The sequence below is a fragment of the Sceloporus occidentalis genome, unplaced genomic scaffold, assembly GCF_023333645.1.
Source record: "Sceloporus occidentalis isolate IW3139 unplaced genomic scaffold, rSceOcc1.0.p SCAF_3, whole genome shotgun sequence".
NCBI classification, from domain to species: Eukaryota; Metazoa; Chordata; class Lepidosauria; order Squamata; family Phrynosomatidae; genus Sceloporus; species Sceloporus occidentalis.
This window is the reverse complement of record NW_028316983.1, coordinates 10759871-10767463: the sequence shown is the minus strand read 5'-3', so window position 1 is coordinate 10767463 and position 7593 is coordinate 10759871.

Here is a 7593-nt window from a genome sequence, read left to right as displayed (position 1 = left end):
GAACAGGAGAGTTTGGCCCTTTGTTTACACTTATAGAATCAGAGTTTGGAGGGAGCTCAGGGCTTTCTAGTCTGAGTGTCTGCTATACAGGAATCCACACCTAAATCACCCCTGAGAGATGATTCTCCAACTTCCCATTTAAAGACTTCCAAAGAATGAGAGTCCACTACTCTCTGACTGTCTGTTACACTCTCAAACAGCTTTTAACTATCAAGAAATTCATCCTAGTTTTTAAGTGGAATTTATTTACTTGTAATTGGTTCATGTTCTAGTCTTTGGAGCAGCAGAAAACATGCTTGCTCCATCTTCTGCATTAAATCCTTTCAACTATTTAAAGATGTCTGCTATGTCACATCTCACTTGATTCTTCTCCAAGTTACACATATCCAGCTCCCTAAACTTTTCTGCATATAGCTTAGTTTCCAGACCTTTGATCATTTTGGTTGCCCTCATCCAGAAATGTTTTAACTTGTCAACTTCCTTCTAGAAATGTGGTACCCAGATGTGAACATAATATTTCAGGTGACATCTGGCCAAAGCAGAATATAGAGATATGATTACTTCCTGCAATCTGAACACAGCACTGCTGTTGATGCAGCCCAGAATTGCATTAGCTTTTTGATCACCACATCATACATTTCATCCATGGTTAGTTTTCATCCATGGTTAGTGGTCTACTAAGACACTTAGATCTTTTTCTCATGTACTGTTGTCAAACCAAGTGTTACCCATTCTGTGCATTCCTTTCTGAAATGTGTAGTACCTTGTGTTTATCCCTGTTGAAATTCATTTTGTTAGCTTTGGTTCAACTTTGTAATCTAAGTTCAATTTGAATCTTGATTCCATTCTCTTGGGGTATTAGATACCCCTTCCTAAGTTGCTATCACCTGCAGATTTGCTAAGCATGATCTCAGTTCTACCATCCAAGTAATTTATAAAGCTCCTGAAACACACCAGCCCCAGGCCAGAATTTTGATGTATTATATCCATAAGGAAGGGAAACTGATGGTAAGTACTCCATGAGAAGTGCCAGCAGACTGGAGGAGGGCAAATGTTGTCCCCATCTTCAAAAAGGGGAAAAAAGAGGATCCCAACAATTATCGTCCAGTCAGTCTGACATCAACACCAGGAAAGATTCTGGAGCAGATAATTAAACAGAGAGTCTGTGAACATCTAGAAAGCAATGCCATAATCACAAAAAGTCAACATGGGTTTCAGAGAAACAAGTCATGCCAGACAAATCTGATCTCTTTCTTTGATAAAATTACCAGCTTGGTAGATGAAGGGAATGCTGTGGATATAGTATATCTTGATTTCAGTAAGGCCTTTGACAAGGTTTCCCATGATATTCTTGCAAACAAGCTTGTAAAATGTGGGCTAGACAAAGTAACTGTTAAATGGATCTGTAACTGGTTGACCGGCCGAACCCAAAGGGTGCTCAACAATGGCTCCTTTTCATCCTGGAGAGAAGTGACCAGTGGGGTCCCACAGGGCTCTGTCCTGGGCCCAGTGTTATTCAACATCTTTATCAATGACCTGGATGACAGAATTGGGAGCACACTTATCAAATTTGCAGATGACACCAAATTAGGAGGAATAGTTAATACTCCAGAGGACAGGATCAACATTCAAAATGATCTGAAGAGACTAGAAAGCTGGGCCAAAGCTAACAAAATGAAATTCAACACAGAGAAATGTAAAGTACTGCACTTATGGCAGAAAAATGAAATGCACAGATATAGGATGGGAGACACATTGCTGAATGAAAGTACATGTGAAAGAGATCTAGGAGTCCAAGTAGACCATAAGTTGAACATGAGTCAACAGTGTGATGTGACAGCTAAAAAGGCCAATGCAATTCTAGGCTGCATCAATAAAAGTATAGTGTCTAGATCAAGAGAAGTAATAGTGCCACTGTATTCTGCTTTGGTCAGGCCCCACCTGGAATATTGTGTCCAGTTCTGGGCACCACAATTCAAAAAGGACATTGAGAAACTGGAGCGTGTCCAGAGGAGGGCGACTAAAATGGTGAAGGGTCTGGAGACCATGCCCTATGAGGAACGACTCAGGGAGCTGGGGATGTTTAGCCTGGAGAAAAGAAGGTTAAGAGGTGATATGATAGCCCTGTTTAAATATTTGAAAGGATGTCACATTGAGGAGGGAGCAAGCTTGTTTTCTGCTGCTCCAGAGAACGGGACCCGGAACAATGGATGCAAGCTCCAGGAAAAGAGATTCCACCTCAACATTAGGAAGAACTTCCTGACAGTAAGGGCTGTTCGACAGTGGAACAAACTCCCTCGGAGTGTAGTGGAGTCTCCTTCCTTGGAGGTCTTTAAGCAGAGGCTAGATGGCCATCTGTTGGGGATGCTTTGATTTGGATTTCCTGCATGGCAGGGGGTTGGACTTGACTACCAGAATGGAGGGCCCTAGTGGGAAGGTGAGGAGAAAGAAGGTCTGATAAGTAAGGAGGGGCCAGCCCATGGAGGAGCTTATACTGAATGCGGAAAGGGAGAGGGAGCCAGTGAAGGGATGCCAACACAGGAGAGATGTGGTCAGAGCGGTGGGCGGATGTGATAATGTGTGCAGCTGAGTGCTGGACAGAAATTAAAGGACGAGGTGAGAAAGAGGAGTAGAGAGATCTAGGCACAAAATTCAGCTTCATAGACTCCTAGAACTGGCAGCTACACCATGGGACATCATGGGACATCTAGTCTGACTCCCTGCCATGCAGAAACTATGGCATTTCTAAAAGAACCCCATCCAACTTCTGTTTAGAAACTGCCAAAGATGGAGAGGCTGTCATCATTCAAGGCAATCTGTTCTTAACAGTTCTAATAGATCTAACAGTTCTTCCTAATGTTTAAGTGGAATCACTTTTCTTGTCATTTGAATCCATTGTTTATTGTTCTAGTCTCTGGAGCAGCAGAAAACTCTTGAAAAATGGGTTTCCCAAGTGTTGGAAACCTAGCAAGGCGAATCGTAGATGGGCAAGAACCTTCATAGTTTGGGAGTTACTCTGCATGAAATGCTGCCTTCTAGACACACATGCATTTTTTGTATAAAATAACTCCCAGACTGCAAACTGTCTATCTCAAATTCTCCTTGTAAGGCTTTCCTGGCACTTAGAAAACCCCATTTTCACTTTTTCTTTTCTTTTAAAAAGAACCAGTTTCATAAAGAATGTTCAAGCCTACATACACCCAGATTTCCAACAGAGGGAGCTGCAAGATCTAGTCAGTCCAAGTCTGGATTTCAAAGTGCGCTTCACTCTATTTCAAAAGGCTGTAAAAAGCAGTTCAGCATGGAAACAAAAATGCAACTTGCTTGCAGATGATCTCCCAGGTTTTGTTGCCTTTTGCAGATGTTCCTTAGAGCACCATTGCTGCTAACTGCCCCTTCCTTGATCTTGTTGTTGCTATAGATTATCATAGCAGTCAACATTGTTTTGTGGGTTCGGGGTAGATATCAAGAATTTTTTAAAAAGGAAGAAAGGATGGACAGACAGACAGATGGATGGACAGTCAGACTTCATTTTCACATGAGCTCTTGTGGATGTAATAAACCCACTTCAAAATTGTCAAAAGGACTTTGAGAAGTTCAAAAGAAAGAAAACATGCTCTTTTAGTTATTTTAGAACTTACCGAGAAAGGTCTAAGGGGGTCCCAAGCAAAGTAAATACAAAGGAAGATACTTTTGCATGTTTTGTCTATAAGAAAAAATTATCATTACCCCTTTTTGCAAGTGAGAATGGAGAATATACAGTCGGCCCTCCATATCCATGGATTCTGCATCCACACATACAACCAAACATGGCTTGAGAATATTCCAAAAATATTTATACAGTGAACCCTTGGTATCCACTGAAGTTTCGTTCCAGGACCCAGCATGGATACTAAAATTTGTGGCTGCTCAAGTCCCATTATATACAATGGAATAGTACAATGGTGTCTCTTATATAAAATGGCAAAATCAAGGTTTGTTCTTTGGAATTTATATATATATAAAATATTTTCAATCCATGGATGCTTGAATCCATGAATAGAGATTCTGTGGATACAGGGGGCTGACTGTATTTCCCTAAAACTTTGATTTTGCCATTTTACATAAGAGGCAGCATTTTACCATGCCATTGTATATAATGGGGCTTGAGCATCCACAAATTTTGGTATCCATGGGGGATCCTGACCCAAACCCCAGCAGATATGAAGGGCCAACTGTAAAAGTGCTTGCTTTCCCATAATGCAATTATTATATGAAAGTCCTCTCTTTTGTTTAAAATGGCATGGGGTTGAAGCATGGCAGAAATGCCCCCCAAAGCCCCTGGGGGCAATTGGGGGTAAAATGGGGGTTAATGGCATATGTGTGTATGTGTGTGTTGTGTGCCCTCCAAATCTCCTAGGGACCTATCCCTGATTTAAAGTGTAATTCATAATCTGAGAGATCATTAAATCAATTCTAATGCAGTCTTGTCTAATTTGTCTCCAAAAGAGCCAAAACAAAACAAAATGTTCTAAAACTGGATGAATGTCCAAACCTGGAAGTGACAGATACCTGCTTCAGGCTTTGATTCTGGGTTTTTGGAGAGGGGGATTCAGTCTTGCTTCCTCACTGTGGACACACAATGCTTCAAATTGGATTTGGATGCTTCAGATTGTTGTTTTGGGGTTGCCCCATCCAAGTGGCTGGACACCATCCTCCAAATACATTCAGCCCCTTGACCAGACTGTTTAAACTTTAGTCTAAAACCTGGAGCAGAGTCACTGCTTTACTGATGTGGAAGCCACCAGCCTCAACTGTATGTATTTATTACCATTTGTTTATTTAAAATATTTGTATCCCACCTCATAAAATCATAAATTTGTTGGGTAGTTCACAATAAAATCAATAATCTATTATACACACACATACATACACACACTGTTTTGGAAGACTTCCCCATGTATATCTTCTAAAAACATCTGAGACACTTGAAGAACTTGAAAGTTAATGCAGTCTGAAAGCATGTAGATAAAAAAACTCTTTTTTTAACCTGAGAGAACATCTCTCTAGTAATCTCTAGGTCTTCCAGTGCAACTCTGTGGTCAACATCTGCTGGAAGTTGACCACTGACTTCTGCTGGAGGCCCTACAAATGCCCAGAGATGTGTTTTCCTAGGAATCTCTAGGTCCTCCTTCATAGCCCTATAGTCAACTTCCAGAAGAGTTAAGCTGGAAGACCTAGCGATTTCTAGAGAGAACATATTATTCAAATCCATGAATAATCAAATCTGCAAAAGTCAAAGGCACTGACAAAGTGAAGGGCTGACTGTATATGTATATTTTTAGATGAGATTGTTAGACTCCAAAGGCTTTCATGGAAAGCCAGGTTTTAACTTGATGCTGAAATAACAACAACACCAGCACAAATTGGGTCTCCAAGGAAGGAGAGTCCATAAGTGGGATTCCACAGCAGAGAAGGCCTCCTCTATGTCCTTGCATGGTGTATTGCTCCCACTGGTTGGACACAGAGGAGGGTCCCTCCAGCAGATCTCAGTCCTCACACAAGCATACATTGGGAAAGATGCTCCTTCAGATATTAAGGTCCCATATTGTTTAATGCAGTGGATCTTAACCTATGGTCTGAGGACTATCAAGGGACCACAGTGTCCTCACAAGGGGTCTGTAAAGGTTTGAAGGCGGCTCAAAACACCTGCCTGCCTGCAGCTTTGGAGTCAAAGCAAAACCTGTTGCTGTTCAATCTACTCCAGTTGCAAACTGGTGGGAAGTAGCAAAAGAAAAGTCTCCTTTCCTCTCCGGGACCTCTAAGGGAAGGTTTAACAAATGGTGTCACTGTTAATGGTTTAGTATTTGGGTATTATTATTATTATATCTTGAGTTAAGTCTTGGATTTCCATGGCAATAAAAGATATTTAAAGGGAGTCCCTAGTAAGGAAAACGTTTAGTGCATTTACCAGCACTACGAATTCAAGCCAGAAATGTATTGATAGATACTGCTGCTGTTGTTGTTGCTATTGTTACCCTGTTCTTCTCAGAATATTGAGATGCAAGATACAATTTAAAAACACAATAAGACTAAAAAAACAATTAAAAGGGGATTAAACTTTCTGATCATATTAAAAGGATTTAACACTATACTTGAAATATAAAATACTATGAAAAGATTTAAAAAGTTATTAAAACAGTCCAGTCTAAAACAATACAGTACTCTAGTCTACTGCTAGACTTGTGCCATAAGGATTTGTGAACTATAGCCGACTTCATGAATACATCCATGCCCAAGCTCAGTGAGGAGCAAGGTGATGTGAAACATTTTGTTCACTAAGAAATTGCAGTAAGATTATAAGCAATAATGATAATAGCAATTTACAAGAAATCGCAAAGCCAGTTCAAGATCTGGTGTAGCATACTAAGATTTTGTCATTAATGCCAACAAATTGCTTTTAATTCCAGGTCTATTGGAAGGTGCTCTATACTGGGGAGGGGGGAATCGAAACTCACAGGAGACAGTAGTAAGGTACATGTGTTGCAATTATCTGTGTTATGACTTTCTATGCAAAGACTGATAAGGCTTACTAAAAACCTGTCCTGAATTCTCATTAATAGAAAACAGGCAGCCATTGACAAGGGATTTTCCATTGTTGCTTTTTAGGCTCATTGCAGCTGTTAGCTTCCTTTTCATGTCATTTCCCCCCTTCCTCCCCTCTATGTCTTCTGTAAAAACATTAATTTATCATCTCTTCAGTTCTATGGCTGTGATGAGGGGAAAAACACTGTCAGGGAAAAGATCGGAAGGTCTTTCTGATGTCCCTGTTGTGACTTCTCTTGGGGGAAGTCTTCCAAAACAAACTATTTCTCTCTTTGAAAACTATCAGCACGGATACTTGGCAGATTTTGCAATCAGTAATGGACTGCTTGTTGTTTGGGTGTGGATTTGGGTGTAGACCAGAGCCTGGATAAGAGAATTTTTTTGGACCACAATTCCCATAATCCCCCAGCCAGTGGCCATGACCTTGAGGATTTTATGTGTTTGTGTAAATTTTTCTACCCTGCTCAATATCTGAAGATCTCAAGGTGGCTTGCAATAAAATCTACTGAAAACAATAAATCATAATAACATTTTAAATTTTTTAAAAAAAATATTTGATTGTCAACTTTAAAACACAATTTAAAACCATTTGAAATAATTTCAAACATAGAACATGCATAGCCTGGATAAAATCAGTTATGCTTGAAGGCTTAAACAAAAATCCAGATTTAATTCCAACATTGGTGCCAGTTGGACTGCCATGAAAAATCCATTACTGGGAGGAGTGGACCAAGGAAAGCAAACGAGAGCAGGCCTTTAGTCTATTGTGTCAATAGGTAGAGAGCAGAAAACCAGGGTTGCAACTTAGTGAGACTTAAACAATCCTGACAACATTCTAAGAGATGTCATACAAAAATCTATCTTTCCAAAACTTTGTATGAACCCATCAAGTGTTGGTGGTGGGAACTAACCTCCAACCTCTCTGACTGGTTTGTTCCTAGGATTGATGGCTCTTTCCTAAATGGTGCATTAATCCAGAATTGCCAAATTACTGAGCAAATACATTTC